This window comes from Cetorhinus maximus, chromosome 4 (assembly GCF_964194155.1).
Source record: "Cetorhinus maximus chromosome 4, sCetMax3.hap1.1, whole genome shotgun sequence".
NCBI classification, from domain to species: Eukaryota; Metazoa; Chordata; class Chondrichthyes; order Lamniformes; family Cetorhinidae; genus Cetorhinus; species Cetorhinus maximus.
Window position 1 is genome coordinate 124257008 of NC_135882.1, and position 20645 is coordinate 124277652.

Consider the following 20645-nt stretch of genomic DNA (forward strand, 5'->3'; position numbering starts at 1 on the left):
TGTGGTTGTGTATAATTCTGCTGCTGCTGATGGCCCATAGCGCCTCATGGTTGCCCAGTCTTGAGTTGCTCAATCTTTTAAAAATCAATCACATTTAGCTCGGTGGTAGTGCCACACAACATGATGGAGGGTATCCCCAATGTAAAGATTTGACTTCGTCTCCACAAGAACTGTGTGGTGGTCACTTCGAACTAAACTGTCATGGATAAATGCACCTGTGGCAGGCAGGTTGGTGAGGATGAGGTCATGTATGTTTTTCCCTCTTGTTGGTTCCCTCACCACCTGTGCACAGCACATGCTCAAGCTGCACAATCTTAATTCAGCTCAATGTCAGAGTTTTGGGCAAATATATTAATTCCAAGTCCAGGTTTTTGGGAGAGACTGAGAGCTTCATTTAAAAGCTTGTACGAAGAGATTAAAAGATTCAAAAGAGAATTCAATGAATGAATACATCATATCTTGTGAAGAGTATAATTTATTTTAACTGTACTTACAGCTTGTATTGGCTATTAGACTTTCTAATGACTGAGAAAAAATGGCAGCCGAAAAACAATATTGCAGAAAGCAATTTAAGTAATTTATGGAATCGCCATGGTGAGATTACGTAATCTCAAAGTAGTATGCTGTAACTGTTACCAACAGCTATTGCATGTCAGCCTTTAACATTTACCCATCACAGCATCAACTACAGGATTGACCAGCACTGCGGGTAATTATAATGAGCTTTCAGCACTTGCCCCATGTATCAAATTTATTACACAATAGATATGCAGTTTTTCCCTTTCTTGCAATATTTTCTTACCATGAGAGTTAATTAGCCTACCTAATATTTTTCTGTGACAGTTAACAGTTACACAATCTTGTAACTCAGCTTAATGATCAGATTTAGCCATTTATATACCATTTCACTAGTTGGCATTTGCTTGTTCAATTTTCATAACTGATCCAAAAGTAATTGACTCTCATACATTTACCTAAATCAAGTCTACATTTGAAAAAACAGGTTGAACTACCTTGCATCTTTTATATCAAGTTCACCTGGGAGATGGCTTGTTGTATAACAGTTGTTTTTAAACTTCTCATGACCAAGAGTAGGCTTAAAGGGCGGAATCGTTCCAGGTCATTTTACACGCCGGCCACGATAGCGGGTTTTCATGCCATATCATCCCAAACCTGCCACATTACTTATGTGTTCCTGGGAAACACGCCATTTCCATGTTGGACAAGTTCTCATTCGCCCACCACGCCATCACCTCGCCGCTTCATCACGCTGGGAGCCATATTTAAAGTCCAGCCATGCACATACCTCTCAGCGCTTCCAGCCCACAACTGCTGCAGGGAAGATGTCCATGAAAGGCAAAAAGACTGCAGCCCCCAGGTTTAGCGACACATCACTGGAATGCCTTTTGGATGCCATGGATGTCCTCTACATCTGCTCCGGCCGTGGGATGGGCAGTTGCACGACCAACCAGGCTTGAGAGGTAGTGGTAATGGTGGTCAGTGCCAATGCCCTTCAAAAGAGGACAGCCACCCTGTGCCGCAAAAGGATGAATGATCTCCTCCGTTCCGCCAGGGTAAGTCACTCTTCTCACACTCTCAACTCACACACTCACAAACCCATCACACATCCACAGGGATTTCCCTCACTGCCATTTCAAGGAACGCCACCATTAACTCTCTCATATACACCTTCATGTCCTCATCCCGCCCATGGGACCACTCACCGCCCATGCATGCAAGGCATGCTTATCATCTGGCCTGGCAGGCATCCTGCTTGGACTCTCTCCATCTCTATTCATGCAGGACAAGCTGGCACACAACAAGAGGGAGAGGTCCAGACCAGTGGAGGAATGCCTGAAACCAAGGCCCTCATGGACTTTGAAAACAGAGCCATCCAGCTGGCCGGTGAAGATCCGGATCCTTCCTGTGCTGACGGTGAGGTCGGTGGTGCTGCTCTACCAAGTGAGGATCCAGCAGTGCAACATCCATCAGACAATCATATGTGAGTAACATATGCTCTTTCACAGGCTACTGCCATGCACTAATTATCTCCGTTTGCTTTCGCAAGCACGTCTGGGAAACAGCCCACAGAGTCCACAACCGATGGCCCCCAAACAAGCCCCGAAGAAACCTCTGAAGAGGAATCTGAAGACACCCTCCTTGAAGTCCTATCACAGTGCTCACCCACACCCGCCACCAGCACAGAGACACACACCTCGATGGGACCTAGCTTTAGAGTAGCCTCGGGATCAGAATCTGATGAGCACATCGCACTTTCTGATCCACAGCAGGTGGCGGCAGGGACTTCCCAGGTGTCCGGCACTTGGAGGACTGCTGGAGGCCAAAAATCTGCTGAGTCTGAGTCAGATGATGAGCCTCTGGACTCGGTCATGTCACAGTTCCTGGACCTGCAAATGCAAGCTCGGGAACATCAGGAAGGGATGTCCGCTGCACTCCTCAGATTGCAAGGCACGATGGAGGAGTGCATCCGCCTTCAGTCTGAGGTGATAGCGCCGGCATGCCAATGCACCGAGGTCAACACTGGTGGGATGGTGGCCGCCATGGAGACCTTGGTCCAGGACATTGCTCCTGCACAGCTGCACGGGCTCAACTCCATTGCTGATGCTATAGTTGGCCTCCAACAGTGTTTACGCGAGAGTGGTGCGGTGCACCTCGACCTCACTTCAGCTACCCCTTCTTTTCAAGGAGTCAGCTTGGGGTCCTTGGGTCCACATAGGGAGGAGGATCAGCAGGTACACACTCCGGGGCCATCCACCCAGGTGACTCCGGGAGTGTCGGGCCCATCTGAAGCCCCTCTTCCTGTGACCTCAACAGCTCCAGCTCCACAGGCCGAGGAGGGGCTACTGCCACACAGCAGGACCCCAAAAGCAGGCCTGCGCCCTCCAGGCCTAGGCCCTCAAGAGGATGGCCACCAAAGTCATCACACACAGGGCGTAGCAGTTATCAGGCTGCCTCCACTTCCGCTGGGGAGCACCAAAATGTAGTGGCAGGGTTGGAAAGGTTAAGAAAATGTAATTTCACTGCCTGGGCATGGGTGTTAAACGCTAGTATGTAATGTTTACAATTTTTAATAAACTGCCAAGAATGTCTCCCTGCCTATGGCTCCTTGTTCTGATGAGCAGCATTCATGTCACTCAGATGTGAAATCTTTCTGCACAAGATAAAGGCAGGTGTCTCAGTCCAGGGCCACTTCCCTGTGCTTTGTGCAGTCTTCAGACCAACATTTATCCATTTCTGTATGGATGAGGCCAGCCAGGCTGAGCGAGCCAGAGGGTTTGCAGTGATTGCTGGGTTTCCCTGTGTCCACAGTGCCATTGACTGCACACATGTGGCCATCAAGAGGCCAGCGGGTGAGCAGGGTGCCTTTGTTAACAGGAAGGGCTTCCACTCCATGAACATCCAGATAGTGTGTGACCACAGGATGCAGATTCTGCAAGTCTGTTCAAGGTACCCTGGCAGCTCCCGTGACACTTATATCCTGAGACATTCCCAGGTGTCGAGGCTCTTCAGTGCTCCAGCCCGATTGGATAGATGGCTGCTGGGTGACAAGGGCTATCCGTTGCAAAAGTGGCTTATGATGCCTCTCCACCACCCAAGAACAAAGGCAGAGCAGCATTATAATATGAGTCATGCCTCCACAAAGGCGGTGATAGAGAGGGCCATAGGTCTTCTGAAGATGTGTTTCTGTTGCCTGGACCTTTCAGGGAGAGCACTACAATACCCCCCAGACCGGGTGTCATTGATAGCGGTTGGATGCTGTGCTCCCCACAATCTGGCACTGGCAAGGGAGGACCCACTGGAGGAAGAGAATCTTGAGGCAGCTTCACAGGCCACAAATGAATCCAGTTGTGAGTCAGAAGAGGAGCACGGTGAGGAGGACACTGAGGGCATGGAGGCTGACCTCTGTAACAGCAGGGACGCCTTGATCCAACACTCTTTCAGCTAGGCTGCCAAAGAACCGCCCCCACCTCATGCCAGGGCTGCCGCTTCCATCCAGGATGTCTGAAATGCCCCTGTCATGTGAACCCAAAGTCCACTTAGTGCCTGTGCAATGAAGTTTAGAGCCCCACACGTCCAGCACTACACACTGGCATAACCTGCACCAAAAATAACAGGTGAAACATACTCAGGCCATCATAAAAGCAAGTTTAATGTTATTGTCACATTGAAATCACACTGACATTACCATTACTGCTGTTGATGTCCACACCAGTAGACTTATAAACCAAACAGAACTGAATAGAAGATCACCCGTGAACAACCCCTCTTGTGCTCATGGTGCCTTAAACTTATGTTTGCGAGCGCTGCATCTTGGTGCACCCCCTCACTGGCAGCGGCATTGGAGACAGCCTGCTGACTCTGCTGTCTCGTTGGCCTTGATGACCTTGGCGGCCGTCCTCTGGTCAGTGGAGCCTATGCTGGCTCTGCCTGGGAGGGAGCGGCCAGTGCCACAGCTGCCGTTTTCCCAGTCTCACAGCCTCATCATATGCCATGATCACTGGTGGAGGAGCAGAGGAGCTGGTGGCATCATCCGGAGTGGCCTGAGAGGAGCCTACAGAGACGGCAAGCAGGTCGTGCGCCAATGTGAGGTTGCTCTGGATCTCCTTGCTCACCATTGATGGTCGGACACCTAGCTGGAATACTGGGTGCCTCATCCATCTCCCACACTGGCACTGACCACCTGAGGTCATTTCCTGTGTGAGGGCTTGCAGATCCGAGTGCAACCCCAGGCACCCTTGATTTTGTCCCTGGAGCTGCCTCTCCATGACAGCCACCACTCTCTCAATGGAGGAGGCAGTGCGCTTGGCCATGAGGGTCAACGGAATGTTTATGCTCCACATGGACTCCTCCACAATGGAGACCATGGTACACATACCCTCATGGGTCTCTGCCAGATCCTCCCACATATCCCGCTGGACGTCCAGCATCTGCCGCCTAACAGATGACTCCAGAAGCTTTCTGCCTTCGACCCAGCATCATCCTGGTCTCCAGCAATCCTCCAACTATCGGCGCCCTGGGCACTCTCTGCCTCCGCCTGCACCTCAAGCGAGTATAAAGCGCCCTCACCAATGTGCACCAACAATGTTGCCGACAATCTAACACCCACCAAGACGCTGATATCTGCGCTGGTGCCTGGTTCAGAGAGCAGGTATGATGCAGGTGCAGATGAAACCCGGCGGCCCTCTGGTGTCAGGGGTGGCCCTTCAGGGTCTTGCGAGTGAGTACATGCTGACGAATCTAAGGGAGAACAAGGACATGTCATTAGTTAAAGTTAACAGCATATAAAAGGCATGCAGTTGGCGGGCTGCACTTTGAGGAAAACTCAGAGGTATGTACAAACTAATGCTGTGCAGCGATCACCAAGGCTGCCTGTGGGACCTCAAGCTTGAGGTGTGTTGGTTGGGCAGGGTAAAGGGCAGCCCTGCAGTTGAGGTTACTTGTGGGGGGTGGCAAGGGCAGCTCTGTGGTTGAATGTAGCGCACAAGCATTCCGAGTTGGGGGTAGGGTGCACAAGGGAAGTGGTCACACATTAGGGACACCTTATATAAAGTGACCATTCCTCATTCCTCTGCAACTGAGACAGTTCAGGCGCAGCCATTGATATGATTGGAGCCGGGCTTCTAGCTTATCTGCCCACTCAAGCAACGCAGAAGCATCAATGTGCCAAAAAATGCTCCAGAACTTTTCACTGCTTGAGCACGGTCTGCAAACTAGTGGACTGGAGAACAGTTGGATGACTGCGCACTTTGTACAATCTCCTCACTAAAGCTGGCCAGGGAGCAGTCACTGCTGGAGGCACCTTGCAATATCAGCATCCCGGTTTGGACCAGTCTCCCCAATGGTTCAAGCTAACAAGCATCAGAAGCGCATCTTCAGAAGACCTATGGTCCTCTCTACCACAGCCCTTGTGGAGGCATGACTCCTATTGTAACATTGCTCTGCCTCTGTTCTTGGGTGGCAGAGAGGCGTCATGAGTCACCTTTTCAACAGATCGCCCTTGTTGCCCAGCAGCCAATCATCCAGTTGGGCTGGAGCACTGAATAACCTTGGCACCTGGGAGTGTCTCAGGATATAAGCATCATGGGAGCTGCCAGGGTACCTTGCACACTTGCAGAATCAGCATCCTGTGCTCACACACTGTCTGGACGTCCATAGAATGGAAGCCCTTCCTGTTGACAAAGGCATTCGGCTGACCTGCTGGTGCCTTGATGGCCACACGTGTGCAGTCGATTGCACCCTGGATGCAATGGGGGAACCCAGCAATTGCTGCAAAACCTCTGGCTCGCTCAGCCTGGCTGGCCTCGTCCGTATGGTAAACACTAAAGGTCAGTACCAGCCGAACAGAGCTTCTGTCACCAGCTTGACACAACTGTGGACAGCTGATTGGGAAACTCCACACAGGTCCCCCACTGACCCCTGGAAAGAGCTGGAAGCATAGAGGTTGAGGACCACTGTGACCTTCAGTGCCTCTGGCATGGAGGGTCCACCCACACAGTCGGATGTGATCTCATGCCCAAATATCTGACAAATAGAGATCAGATATATTGAGGTACCTGCATCACTGCCTGTAAACCCTGGCAGCAGGATAGTGGTGTCTTCTCTGGCCCCTTCTGCCTTGGACTACCTGGTGGTCCTGTGCCCCTTGTGTCTGCGCCCCTCCTTCCACAGGTTGCTCCCCTGGAAGCTGCATAGGGACACCTGGCCTCCTCTCCCTTCTGCTCCTCTCTTCCTCCTCAGAGGAGGTGTCTCCAGCGGAGGCCACAATCCTCGTTACCAGGGTCATGGAAGACGTCTGATACTTGGAAGGGATCACATGGGGTCTGAATCCTCCAGTGTCCTTGGAGACACCAATAAGTCCTGAAATGAAGCCAGGAAATGCTAACAGTGAAGCCCTGAACAGATATGAAGCTGCCAAGTACCAATAAGCAACCAGCAGCAAACTATCTCCAAAACTCCTCACTACTCACACTGGCAATGCTGCTGACCCTTTTTATCCCACGCTGGAATGAGGTTTTTCAAAATGTTGGCTGTCCGCCTGCACGTTTTGCCTGTGCAACGAGCGCGAAACCACACGGACAATGTGAAATCTTGGTCAATTGCCTTTTTAATGTCCTTTTAATTGATGGTGGGCACTGCTCCGACAACCAGGCACGCCCAAAATAGCGCACGAGCGTGGTTGATGCTGGGACGCTCGCTCAATGTCATCTTACCGATTTTACGTTCGATCGGGTCGGGCGATTGCATGCCTGATCAGCATAAAGTTCTGCCCAATTAGCATACAACTGAGCAGTCAATCCACAAACTAGTGGTGCTGAATCAGCCATTACTTCCTTTAATATGCACATAATAACTACAAATAATAGTCAGTGCATCAATCCATTAGTGGAGTGTGCAAATTGGCACACTGAATGAGGGAATAAGGCTTTTATTATTGATTAAATTACTGTGGATTGTGTGAGGTAACCATAAGATGGCCTGTTTTTGTAATAAGGGAAATCCAGAACCAAGTAGAGGGTCGCGCAGGCATGGTAACGCCCAACCAGGAACCTAAATTGGTCTTCACAACTCTCTTGAAAAGATATATCAAAAATACGTTTGATCTGAATCTGAAGAAACAAGCAAGATAAACAATGAGGACCACTGTCAATTAGATGACATTGTCATCTATGGGTGTGACTATTAATTATTTTACCTTGCCATTTATGGATTTAAATTGTCTTTATCTTACATTAATAGGCGTGCCTACTGAAGTAAGTTACAAATCAGTGATGTTTACCTGGATAGGTTCCCAGAAATTTAGCCAAAACGTATCGCAGTAAGTGAGGCACAACAAGAGAGATAATGAAATATTTTAGAACATTTACAACAGGCTAGAAATTATAGACCTGCTTACAGTGGAGAAACATTGTTGACTTATCTTTATGTGCAGATAGAAATGACTACCCAAAAGGACCCAATGTGATTTTCCATTTTCAGCAGTAAGGTGAAGTTTTATTTATTTATGTCATTGTATTAGAGCTAGCAGTTTCTACATTGATGTGCAGCCTCTCTGTCTCTCGACTTGCAAACTATGTTTCAGAGATGAAGGTTACATTCACTGGGATGGGTATCGACATGCAATGATTAAAGCCTTTCACTCATTACAAGTAGGGTGTTATAGATGTCAATAAACCAATAGAATAAAAATTTGTAGAGATAACACTTCTTACATGTGGATAATAATCACACATATGCTGTATCATGCTATAATTCAATGATATTCATTGTTGCACTTATTTTCAAAGTCAAAGATATGATTATACAATGCCAGGAAATGTAGAATATGCTGTAATTGTAACAACAATGGGAGACAGACTGCTCTTGTTGCTACTTGTAATGAACCCTCAATGCATTCATTTTGAATGTCTCTATTCGTTATGACTAAAGGCCATGTGCGCATCCTGTGTATTTTCATATCTGAAAACCCACAAGCCCAAGAGGAGGAACTCAGAGCTCTGTGCCAATACAACCTGAAACATGTGTCGGCATAGGCAGACTTGCTTCACACAGTCCTGGGGAGCCTGATGTGTTCCTGCAGGGTGAGCCACTGATTATGGATCAGGAAAGGACAGAGGTGCAGTTTCTGTGAGATCCGGATAGATGACACATTGATGGTACTCACATTGCATTGCATAGTTGCAAATAATGTATGTCCATTTCATATGGTCCAGGACCTCCTGTCTTGCAGGGCTTTGCTTTTCTTCCAAAGTATCTAGTAATGTTAAATCTAATGCTATAGCATGCTGCAGATTCATAAAAATATCTCCTTCTCTGCACCATTGGAACTCTGCCAACTGTCTCCAATCCTTTAATGCCAATTATAAATAGGAGAAATTAATGCAATGTAGGAATTAAGTAAATACTAAGCAAATTTGCACATTCCATGTTAATTGCTGCTTAACAAGCAGTTAGCAAGCAAAAAAAATTAACGCAGCCTGAGTGTTAACGTACGTTAGAAATATTTATTCCCAGGAGAAATTTTAGGAGTGTAGACAAATGTTAACGCCAATTCAGTTAACTCAAAATCACAAAATTATCATCCCTTAATACATAATTAGAATGTATGGTAACTCTAATGCACCAAGTAAATTGAGCCCCTTAGACTACTGGAGTCCAAACCATAATCAAAGTGTGTTAAAAGCTTTAGCTCCACAATACAAAATTATCTAACATTAGGAGTGGGGAAAATGCTACTGTCTATTATAAAAGACGTGGTAACAGAATACTTGGAAAGCTTTAACGATGTTAGATAAAGGCAACATGGGTTTATGAAAGGGAAGTCATGCTTAAATAATCTACTGGAGTTTTCTGAGGATGTAACTAGTAGAAAAGATAAAGGAGAACCAGTGGATGTGGTGTATTTGGATTTCAAGAAGGCTTTTGATAAGGTCCCGCATAAGAGGCTAGTGGGCAAAATTAAAGCACATGGGATTGGGGGTAATATACTGGCATGGATTGAAAATTGATTGACAGACCAGAAACAGAGAGTGGGAATAAATGGGTCTTTTTCCAGGTGGCAGGCAGTGACTAGTGGTGTACCACAGGAATTAGTGCTTGGGACCTAGCTATTCATGATATATATAAATGACTTGGATGAGGGAACCAAATGCAATATTTCCAAGTTTGTCGATGACACAAAGCTGGGCGGGGTTATGAGTTGTGAGGAGGATGCTTGGAGGCTTCAGGACAATTTAGACAAGTTGTGTGTGTGGGCAAACAGGTGGCAGATGCAGTATAACGTGGATAAATGAGAAGTTATACATTTTGGTGTGAAAAACAGAAAGGCAGAGTATTATTTAAATGGTGATATATTGGGAAATGTGGATGTACAAAGGGATCTGGGTGTCCTTGTATACCAGTCACTGAAAGTAAATAGGCAGGTGCAGCAAGCAATTAAGAAGGCAAGTGGTATGTTGGCCTTCATTGCAAGAGGATTTGAGTTCAGAAGTAGGGATGTCTTACTACAGTTATACTGGACCTTGGTGAGATCACACCTGGAGTATTGCATGCAGTTTTGGTTTCCCTACCTAAGAAAGGATATACTTGCCATAGAGGGACTGCAGCAAAGGTTCACTAGGCTGATACTGGGGATGGCAGGACTGCCATATGAGGAGAGCTTGGTTCGACTGGGCCTGTATTCACTAGAGTTTAGAAGAATGAGAGGGGATCTGATTGAAAGATATAAAATTCTAACAGGGCTAGACAGACTGGATGCAGGGAGGATGTTTCCGCAGGTTGGGGAGTCTAGAAACAGGGGCCACAGTCTCAGGATACGGGGCAGACCATTTAGAATAGAGATGAGGAAAAATTTCTTCACTTAAAGTGTTGTCAACTGTGGAATTCTCTGCCACAGAGGGCTGTAAAGTCTGGGTCACTGAGTATATTCAAGAAATAAATTGGTGAGTTTTTGGATATTAGGGGCATCAAGGGGTATGGAGAGAAAGCAGGAATATGGCATTGAGATAAAAGATCAGCCATGATCATATTGAATGGCAGAGCAGGCTCAGGCTGAATGGCCTACTCCTGCTCCTAGTTTCTATGTTTCTGTTTTATGTAATTTGAAGTCATCTTATCTTGTATATTGAAGACATCTGCATTGAAAGTGAGGATAGGGCCTGTAGAAATCACCAATGGCGGAATATAATAGTTGGGGAGTGGTAAGTGAGGACCTGTAGGAGAGAACAAAGATGGTGAGGAGAGCATCAATGAGAGTAAAGGATTAACAGTGAAGAAATGCAGGTAAAATGTGATGAGGATTTTAATGTTGAGGCATTGGTAGCTTTAGAGCTAACATAGTTGAGTGAGCTATGAGGATAGATTGGAGAGTTTGGGACTCTTTTCCTTGGAGAAAAGAAGGCTGAGAGGAGACCTGATAGAGGTATTCAAGATCCTGAGGGGTATGGACAGGGTAAATAGTGAGAAACTGTTCCCATTCAAGAGAACATCAAGAACTAGAGGGCACAGATTCAAAATAATTGGCAAAAGGAGTAAATGTGGCGAGGAAAAGTTTTTTCACCCAGAGGGTGGTTGGAGTCTGGAATAAACTTCCTGAAAGGGTGGTGGAGGCAGGTTCAATCGAGGTATTCAAAGGGAATTGGATGGTACCTGAAAATAAATAATGTGTAAAGTTACGGGAATAAGGAAAGGGAATGGGACTAAGTGGAATGCTCTTTCAGAGAGCCAGTGCAAACTCGATGGGCCAAATGGCCTCCTTCTGCAGTGTAAAGATTCTGTGATTCTGTGAATGCCAGGTAGGACATGGCATTGACTGAGCTCAGATTTATGAAGAGTGGAAGATGAGAGGCCAGCCAGGAGACCAATGAGATAGGCATGGAGCCCTTGCTCCAGAAACCTCTCCCACTCCAGGCTGTCTTTAACTCCCTCACAATTCCTTATATCTTAAGCTCAGGTAACCTCAGTTGGAAATACTTCCCCAAGATGTGTTTGTCTAAATTGACACCTGCTGCTCAAAAGCCCCACGTGCTGCAGTACCCACATATCACTGCCTGGCGAAAAGGATGAGATTTGTGATGGAGAGCACAAGCAAAGCAAAGGCCAAGTAGTGGGGGAGAACGGTCAGGAGGGAGAACATCAATGGAGTGGTAGGACTAATGGAGGAGGGCCCAAACAGTCAGGAGGGGAGCTGCTGAGAAGGAAACTAGCAGTGATCAGCAGGCCTAGAAGGCAGAACCTATGAAGGTCATTACCAATATTTGAGAGCAGTAATGGAAGAGTGAACCAGCAGTGGAGAGCACATCTTGGAATGACCTGATAATGGAGTGAGATAGGAATTGTGAAAACAAGATTTTTATAATGGGAATTAGGCTGGAATGGGAATTCAGTGTAGAGGGGAACGAGGGAGTGGTATAATTCAATTGAAATTTAAGTAGATAAGAATGCAATCTGAACTATAATAGCTAATATTTATGGTAAGAATAGCAGCACACCAAGGGCAGTGATATGTCGGTACTGCAGCTTTTGAATAGCAGGTGTCAATTTAGACAAACACATCTGGGGGGTATTTCCAACTGAGGTTACCTGCGCTTAAGCTATAAGAAATTGTGAGGGAGTTAAAGACAATCTGACACATTAGGGGTGGGGAGAGGCTTCTAGAGCAAGGTCTCCATGACTATTACATTGCTTTCCAGGTCAGCCTCTCATCTTCCACTCTTCATAAATTTGAGCTCAGCCAAAACTCTGCTGTCCATATCCTACCTGGCATTCACTCATTATCTCTGTGTTCACTAAACTGTTAGCTCCCAGTCCTTGGAGTGAATCCACTCCATGGCTTCACCCCTCCCTTTCTCTGAAACCTACAGCTCTTTTGAGAACTCTGCATTCCTCCGCTAGCCTCTTGTACAGCTGTCCCACTTCATTTACCCCACCAATGGCAGCTTTTCCTTCAATCATCTAGTCTACCCATGGAATTCACTCTCTAAGCATCTCCCCTCCTTTAAGGTCCTTAAAATCTACCTCTTTGGACAAGCTATTGATCACCTGTCATAATATTTCCTTCTTTAGTATCAATTCTTGAATGATTACAGTCCTGTGAAGTATCTTGGGACATTTTGCTCCATTAAAGGCACTAGATCAAATTGTTGTTGAAAGATAGGGAGCCAGCAGTGGTAAAGGGGGAATGGTGACCATCCACAGGGAGGCAGAAAGATCAGAGGGTGAGGTTAGAGCAGGCAGGCGTCCCAAAATTAATGTATTCAGTAGGCATCTTACCTGTGGAGGTGCAACAAGTGACACCAATTCACTGACGTCATTCACATGAGGCCCAATTAAGCACCAATTTCTTGTGATCCTTGGACCTCTGTCTTTGGGTCAGAGACAGAGGGGATTGCTTCCTGTATTCATTTGGTACCTGCAAAACAGCCTCAGTGAATTACTAGCCTATATTTAATGGCATTAACAGAAATTTTGCTGTAAACTGGAGTAGAAAATAAATGTATTGGTCCATATTTTGCAGTTAGTGGTGAACAAGCAATGCTTGCCATTCATCGTACTTACACTTGCACACAGATATTTTGTGGGCTTTCGCACTACAACTGGTGTGGTGTCCTCTACAGGGGATCTGGGACCTGTGTGAATAAGACAAGCAAATGCATGCCTCCTAACCAATTAGATTGAAGAATCCTTACAGAGACATGTAAGGGTAGAAATTAATGGAGTTATTGGATTGGCCCTCCTTTATGAGCAGCACCTGATATTTAATTTCTTTGACTGCAATCTGATAAAAGTAAATTTTCAGTTCCAGTGAGGTGTTTGGCAGTAATTAAGGTTTATCATGCTGTTAAAAATTCATTTACACTTGAATGGACAAGCTTTAATATTGTCTAGCATGTTTATTGGGTATCTAGAAGTACAGAAAATTCATGTCCTTCATCTATTTAAATGCCAATTCTCTTGGCAAGCTACCAGTGTAGTGCAGCCTGTGGAGGGGCAGGGCAACTTGGCCATCAACTTCCTTGATGGGGAGAATGCAGTGGATCTGGTGTACATACACTTTCAGAAAGCTTTTGAGTAGGTACAGGAGGCTATTCTTGAAGGGCATAGAATATGGAATTAGGGGTAGGGTGTCAAATTGGATTTAAAAACTGGTCATAAGGTAGGAAGCATGGGAATAGGGTTTATGAACAGTTTCTTAGATCAGTTGAAAGTAGGTAACAAAGTCCCACAGGATTCTGTTTTGAGATTGTTTCTGTGTTAACTGTATACATTAGAACATAGAACTAAAGCAAGTTATGTCCAAATTTGCAGACAATGCTAAAATAGGAGACCATAGTAAATAAGTCTGAACACCAAAGGAAGTGACAAGAGAATAGATGATGGAATGGGCAAAAAAGCAGATGGATTTCAATGTTGGGGCAAAAGAACATACAGTGCAATCTCACTAGGATGAGGATGTACAAATGTAAAGAGCAATATGAAAGACTGGGGGTATTTTTATTAGAAAAGAGAAGATTGAGACGATTTGATGATTGTATTTATAGTTATGTGACAGGATAAATAGAAATAGCTGTTTCCTGTGATTGAGGGGTCTAAACTGAGGGAACCTAAATATAAGATTAAATATGCAAACTATATCACCATTCCCCTACTGTTGCTGGATCAAAATCCTGGAACTCCTTTCCTAACAGCACTGTGAGTGTACCTACACCAGATGGGCTGCAGTGGTTCAAAAAGGTGGCTCACCACCACCTTCACAAGGGCAATTAGAGATGGGAAATAAATGCTAGCCTCGTCAGTGACACCCACATCCCATGAATGAATATTGTTTTAAAAATACGAGATACAGAATAAGGAGCAGGAGACACTTTTGTTCTGGGTTCTGAGGCTGTGGAATGCACTTAACAGAATTGAAGCAAAGACAATGTCAACACTTAGAAATAGGTTATATAGGCTAGTGGTTGAAGGAAGGTGGAATGAAAAGCTATGAGAACAATAAATATGAGTAGGGCTGTTTGCTGACATGGATGGTGAACAACACCATGATGGGTTGTTCTGATGAAAGGTAACTGACTTGAAAAATTAACTCTGTTTCTCTCTCTCCACAGATGCTATTTGATCTGCTGAGTATTTCCATCATTTTCTGTTCTTATAACATGGTGGACTTGTTGGGCCCAATAGGGTCAACAGTGAAGAGACCACAAGCAGAGAGGACAGGTGGTGAGGAAACTTTGGGAATAATGTCAAGTAATGTACACAATAATGAATCCAGGAAGGAAAATTAATCAGATGGAACCTAAATAGAACTAAACTTTGTCAATCATCAGCAAAGTGATGGGAGGTGTGATAAGTCATGATATCAAGCAGCGCCTATATACCTAGATATAGCTGTATCACCAGTTTGGGTTTCACCAGGGCTAGTCGGCTCCTGACCTCATTATAGCCTTGGTCCAAAAATTGAAAAAGAACTAGGATCAAGAGGGGAGGTGAGAATGGCTGCCCTTGACATCAAGGCAGCATTTGAATGAATGTGGCATTAAGGCACCCTAGCAAAACTGAAGAAAATGGGTATCATGAGGAAAATACTCCACTGTGTCATGATAGCGGATCACAGCCCCGAATTACTTACGGACATATTGAACATTTTTAAGTAAGACGTGTGTTTCTTAAAAAGACCCGCAAGCAAATGCTGGCTGAGAATGTAAAGTAACCACTTCCTGGAAAATTCCTATGTGGATTATACTTGACTGACTATTCCAGAGAGAACATGGAATATCACACCTAAAAAAGGTGTCAAGGCCTACTTCAGAGAGACACTTGAAAGGAAGATATGCAATGCAAAAGACTGAACTTTATTCTCCTGTGGTTGCAGAGACAAAGAGATCTGATTACCACATCTCAGCAGAAACCATCTCCTGTTGAGTTTTATCTCAGAATGTGGAAATGGTCTGAGTTGAAAGAAAGCTGATTCTGGGTGAAAGACATGTTTGTTTTTTTTCCTTCCAAGAATACACAAGAAAAGGGGTTAAAAAGCCAGCTGCAAACCTGATCTGTGTGTTCTAGATCTCGTTTGCTAGTGCGTGCTATGAAGGTCCAAGCAGAAGAACATCAACTAGGTATCCCTGAAGCTTGCAGGTAAAAGGCTGTCTCTCCTCTCTCTCTGTGGCTGGAGGCAAGTCAGCAAAGCCACTGTCAAAAAGGAAACAGGGCAGCTCCTTTAGGTAACCTGCAGAACTAACTATCTCCAAACCAACTGCACAATTGCCAAAGTCAGCTCTATGGAATTATTCAATTTAACGGCTGCAACGTTTTGCCATCTACTCCTCATGGACAAGCCAAAGACTGATTTGTATATCTCTTTAAACTTTTTTTTGGACTCAACTTCTCAATTCTGATCTGTGTGTTGTATTTTTATTATTTTTTTCTTGGGTTTTAGTAACTAATAAACTCACTCTTTGACTCAAGAAAGCCTAGTTAAATTGGTGCCTTCTAAAACGTAAATACATTTGCACTGGGAAAAGGTATCCATGATGGAAGGGATCCTTTTTAAATTAACCTTGTTGTGACCAACTGAGGGGGTTGAATAAATAAGGGGAGCCAGCTTATTCCTCCTCACCCAGGAGCATAACAATTTGGGGTCCCATTCAGCAACTTAACAATTTGGGGTATCTCGTCTGGGATCATAATAAATTGGGGGACCTTGCCCAAGGACTGATTGTAACAACTGGTTGGAGTCATAGCTAGCATAAAAGAAGATGGCTGTGGTTGTTGGAGGCCAAGCATCTCAGCCCCAGGACATTGCTGCAGAAGTTCCTCAGGGTAGTGTCCAAGGCCCAACTATCATCAGCTGGTTCATTAATGGTCTTCTCTGCAACATAATGTCAGAATTGGGGATGTTTGCTGATGATTTCAGTGTTCAGTACAAGTCACAATTCCTCAGATACTAAAGCAATCTGTGCCTCCATGCAGCAAGATCTGGGAAACATCCAGGCTTGGGCTGATAAGTCAAAATAACATTTGCAGCATTTAAGTGCCACGCAATGACAATCTCCAACAAGTGAGAATCTAACCATGTCCCCTTGACATTCAACAGTACTAACAATGCTGAAACCCCCACTATCAGCATCCTGCATGTTAGCATTGCCGGAATCCTCACTGGACCAGCCATATAAATATTGTGGCGACAAGAGCAGGTCAAAAGCTGGGAATTTTGTGGCAAATAACTAATCTGCTGACTCTCTAAAGCCTGTCTACCATCTACAAGCCAGGAGACTGATGGAATACTTTCCACCTGTCTGGATGAGTGCAGTTCCAAACACTCAGAAACCAAAACCATGCCCATGTTGCCCTTCTCAGACTGCAGGTCTTGGCTGATCACGTCTATCCCGAATCCCAGTGTGGCTTCAGAACTGCAAATTCTACAATTGACATGATCTTCTCAGTCTGGCAACTGCAAAAGAAATGCTGTGAACAAAGGTGACCACTATATGTTGCCTTCATCGACCCCACCAAGGCATTCGACCATGTGAGCAGAGGTGGTCTATTTAAGCTGCTGGAGAAAATTGGATGCCCGCTGAAGCTGCTCAATGTGATCTCCTCTTTCCATGACAACATGATGGGTAAGGTCAGCTATCATGTGGCAATATCGGAATATTGGGGGATCACACAGGGTTATGTTCTGGCACCAGCACTCTTTGGTATATTCTTCCCTTTGCTGCTATTATTTGCCTTCAGATCATCTACAAAGGGTGTCTGCATACACTGATGGAAAGCTGTTCAGTCTTGCTTGTCTAAGATCCAAGGCAAAGGTATGGCAAGTCATCAGTAGAGAGTTGCTCTATGCTAACATACCAGACTGAGGATTGACAATGTGATACTGGAGGTTGTTGGTAGCTCACACATCTGGGTTCCACAATCACCAGCAATCTGTCACTTTATGCTGAAATCAACACACATATTGCAAAAGCTGTAGCTGTTTTGTCCAAGCTGTGTAACGGTGTGGAACAACAGCAGCCTGACTGAGAACACCAAACCATGGGTCTACCAAGCCTGTTCTTCAGTGCATTCCTCTACAGTGGTGAGACCTGGACAACATATGCTAGGCTGCAGAAAAGGCTGAACAGTTTCCACCATCACTGTCTCAGCATATCCTCAGTATTTCTTGGCAGGACAAAGTTACCAATTCAGAGGTCCTGGAGTGTGTGAATTCCATCAGCAAACACTCATTGCTAAGCCGACAACGTCTGTGCTGGCTCGGCCACGTTCATCAGATGGATGACGGCCGTACACCCAAAGTCTTTTTGGATCGTGAATTGGCCACTAGGTCACAGCCTCCTGGGTGTCCACACCTCTGCTACAAGGACATCTGCAAGCAAGATATGGCAGGCTTTGACAGTGCCAACTGCGGGACAGTTGCTGATGGCCGTGACTTGTAGAGGCTGATTGTTTTGGAAGGGCATTGGAAAAGATGAGCAGAAGCAAAATGCCCAGCTGGCTGAGAAGAGGGCCCAGAGGTAACAAAGGCCAGTGAATCATACACCTTCTGAGCCCACTGTCTTACTCTGCAGCAATTTGTATGTTTGTATAAATGCAGCAGAGACTGGCATGCCAAAGTGGGGCTCCTGAGCCACAACAGGCGATGCTTAACACAGAGTTGACAAGCATGGCACAAACCATCATGTTATGAGATGGATGGCAGCCGCAAAGGGGAGAGAGGGATGAGCAAGCTCTATTTCACATGTAAAATGTTATATATTTGGAGAATGAAATGGTGGTAGAATACTAAAATGGTGTCATTGTGTCATTTGTTAAAATTGTGGCAATTGTGTTATTGAGACGTACTTGCACAGTTGACTATTGTCCTTCACCATGTTCAGTATATAAAGGATTATTAATTGTCTTCAAATTTTTGAAATTCGCAATTTTACAAATTTATTGTCTCCTATGCTGTTACTCATATAATTGAATGGCATCATAGAGAGGAATAGTATAATATACGAATTAAAGTACATATTCACACAGCTGTTTATTCTATTTATTCTAAAAGAAACATTTTTGTCATCAGGTAAATAAGAAAATAAATTCTTTTCAAGCTATGAATTTGGTGTTTATTCTAGTGGAGGTCTTGTTCACCAGGTTGAATCTTCGGCTCGGTGAGCAGTGGCAGGGCCTGCTCGCTGAGGCGTAAAATGACGCACGGTGACGTCGGTGACATGCATCGTGCATCACTTAGATTTTCAGTTCGGCGAACGTGCAGCCGAGTCGGCTGCGCGCCCACCGAACTGTCAAAGGCCTCTTAGGGCCATTTAAAAAGCCAATAAAGCAATTAGCTAAGCTGCCCGTCCAACCTTAAGGTTGGCGGGCAGGTGAAAAGCCCAGGCGGGAAGTGGTTTCATGAACATTTTTAAAGTGTTTGAAAAATTTTTAATAAAATTAATGGGCATGTCCCAGCTCATGTGACACTTTCACATGAGGGGACATGTCCTTAAATTTTTTTTTACCTTTATTCAATGTTTTATAAGTGAAAGTAATCTCCGAGGCTCCTCGGTGCCTCAGGGAGATTTTTGCGCTCTTTTGTGCGCATGCGCGAAAGAGCGCACTCCCCGACACAGGCAACACCCCCCTCCCGTCCCTCCTGCACAGGGAGCGCTCAGTGCTTCTGGGCGTGCACCACGCTGGGTGGGCCTTAATTGGCCCGGCCTCGTAAAATGGTGGTGCCCAGCCAATCGGGGGCACCAATCGGCTGTGCGCCCGCCCCCGCACAACCACCCCCCGACGGGGAGAAAATTCTCCCCCAGTCGTCTCCATTCATGTGTAACCAATTTATTGGAGTTCTTTGAAGGAGTCACATGTGCTGTGAATAATGTACAGGGCACTGGTGAGACCACGTCTGGAGTGTTGTGTAGAGCACTGGTCTCCTTATTTAAGGGAAGATGTAAATGCAGTAGAAGCAGTTCAGAGAAGGTTTACTAGACTAATACCAGGAATGGGCAGGTTGTCTTATGAGGAAAGGTTAGACAGGTTAGGCTTGTATCCACTGGAATTTAGAAGAGTAAGATGTGACTTGATTGAAACCTTTAACATCCTGAGGGGGTTGGGACAGGGTGGATGTGGAGAGGATGTTTCCTCTTGTCGGAGAATCTAAAACTAGGGGTCACTCTTTAAAATAAGGGGTCACTCACTTAAGATAGAGATGAGAATTTTTTTCTCTCAGAGGGAACTCTCTTCCTCAAAAGGCAGTGGAAGCAAAGTCTTTGAATATTTTTAAGGCAGAGCCAAATAGATTCTTGATTAACAAGGGGTAAAAGGTGATTGGGGGTAGGCAGGAATGTGGGGTTGAGGCTAAAATCAGATCAGCCATGATCTTATTGAATCGTGGAGCAGGCTCGAGGGGCCGAGTAGCCTACTCCTGCTCCTAATTCATATGTTTGTATATTCCTCTTTTCAGTGTGGTTAAAAGAGATGGTTTCTGGTGCTATTTAGGACTCATTACCTTTGTAAGTGGTGCCTCAGGCAAATATTTAGTCAAATTAGGACGTATTTAATGGTTATGTATTGCTTCCCATTCCAACAGGAACAGAAGAAAACACACCCACTATCTCTCTGCACCTTGTGTCCTCTTTGCCTCAGTTGAGGAATGCACTCTACCAGCTCTTCTCATAACACAAGCAAGCTCTTGTCTGATATGAAAGTCAGTTGAATTTCACCTCCATAGTTTTTGAACTTCAGGATTGGTGGTTTTTATTCCTGCTTCCTACTTGCTAATGCATATATTCCCTATCTGATAATTTAAAATAAGTTAATCTTTTAAGAATGTGAAATTGGTGCCTATTGACTACAACAACTTGCATTTATATAACACCTTGAATAACAAAACATCCCAAGGCACTTCATAGGAGCATTGTAAAGCAAAATTTGACACCAGGTCATGTAAGGAGATGTTATAGCAGATGATCAAGAGGTACATTGGTGAAGAGGTTTATGGATGGAATCTTAGTCAGGGCTCAGAGCCTTGACAGCGAGAGGCCCAGCCACCAAATGAAATGGTTAAAATTGGGGTGCTCAAGAGGCCAGAATCAGAGGAGTGCAGCTATCTCAGAGAGTCGTAGGGCTGGAGGAGATTACAGAGGAAG

The 20645-nt window shown here is 45.2% G+C and overlaps 1 long non-coding RNA gene across 1 annotated transcript in view; it reads left to right on the plus strand.

Annotated features, from left to right (window-relative positions):
- LOC144679863 (uncharacterized) overlaps window positions 1-20467 on the plus strand; it is a 40158-nt gene extending 19691 nt beyond the window's left edge. Inside the window, exon 3 of the long non-coding RNA XR_013576434.1 lies at window positions 20087-20467. This is a non-coding gene — a long non-coding RNA (uncharacterized LOC144679863). The remainder of the gene's footprint in view (window positions 1-20086) is intronic.
- The last annotated feature ends 178 nt before the right edge of the window (window positions 20468-20645 follow it).